This window comes from Gekko japonicus, unplaced genomic scaffold (assembly GCF_001447785.1).
Source record: "Gekko japonicus isolate JY-2015 unplaced genomic scaffold, Gekko_japonicus_V1.1 scaffold2660, whole genome shotgun sequence".
NCBI lineage: Eukaryota > Metazoa > Chordata > Lepidosauria > Squamata > Gekkonidae > Gekko > Gekko japonicus.
In genome coordinates, this window is record NW_015175447.1 from 39,489 (window position 1) to 40,706 (window position 1,218).

A 1,218-nucleotide genomic window follows, 5' to 3' on the forward strand; every position below is an offset into this window, starting at 1 on the left:
CCTGAACTACCGGGAGGGGGGGGGGCCCCCATTCAGGGACTTCTCTTGAAGTTTGAGGCCTGCAGAGAAAGAAGCTACAAGGGAGAGGACTCGGGGAGTCGTGGCTACTGGGCTCTGGCCGCAGCCGGCCGCTGCAAGAACATTTGCGGTCCTGGAAGCCTCTTGTCGCCTCGAGTGCTGCCCGGTTAGAAAGACAGGAAGCGACGGTCACGGTGGCGCGGCGTGCGCGCTTACTGGAAGCCTTTGCCCCCTGGGTCTCCTTTCCTTTCGGCTGCGGGTTTGGCCCAGAGACGATAAGGCGGTTTCGTTTTATTGTAAACGGAGTGCTCGCTTCTCACGGAGGCATAGGGAAGTGTGCGGCGGCTTTTGAACCCGGGGCGGGGGGGGGGAGAGAGACAGGTGTGTGAGAGAGGGAGAGGGTGAGTCTAGGAAAGAAACCGGGTGGCACACCCGAGACTGTGCACTGGCTGCCCGCTTAACAAGCTTCAATCCTTTCCTCCGTTCCTCAGCAAACCCATGTCCAGTGTAGGGGATGATTGTTCTGATCTACCTTACAGGAACGTTGTAAGGATCGCAGGAATATTACACATACGAAGCTGCCTTATGCTAAATCCGACCATTAGTCTGTCAAAGTACTGGCTACTCAGAAGGGCAGCAGCTCTCCAAGATCTCAGGCGAAGGTCTTTCCCATCCCCTCCTGCCTGGTCCTTCTAACTGGAGATGCCGGGGATTGAACCTGGGACCTTCTGCATGCCAAGCAGAGGCTCTGCCACTGAGCTACGGCCCCACTTCATGGCTCTCCAGGGTCTCAGGCGGAGGTCTTTCCCATCCCCTCCTGCCTGGTCCTTCTAACTGGAGATGCCGGGGATTGAACCTGGGACCTTCTGCATGCCAAGCAGAGGCTCTGCCACTGAGCTACGGCCCCACTTCATGGCTCTCCATCGTCTCAGGCAGAGGTCTTTCCTGTCAGCTGCTGCTTGGTCCTTTTAACTGGGGATGCTGGGGACTGAACCTGGGACCTTCTGCACGCCAAGCAGAAGGCAACACCCACCGCTCAGGCTCCACTGGACTGTTCTGGATTGCCAGCTATTTGGAGGGGGGGGAGGAACTTGCAGATCTGTCCTGGCAGAGGAGGGAGAGCTTGTACCTGAATAAAACTTGGTCTTAAACGTGCCTCTGGACTGTATTGGATTTCTAGCTGTTGGGGGGGGCGGGGGC

At 57.6% G+C, this 1,218-nt stretch overlaps 1 protein-coding gene across 1 annotated transcript in view; it reads left to right on the forward strand.

Annotated features, from left to right (window-relative positions):
• The window catches only part of BCL3 (B-cell CLL/lymphoma 3), a 42,423-nt gene that overhangs the window by 9,873 nt on the left and 31,332 nt on the right, over positions 1-1,218 (forward strand). The window lies entirely within an intron of this gene.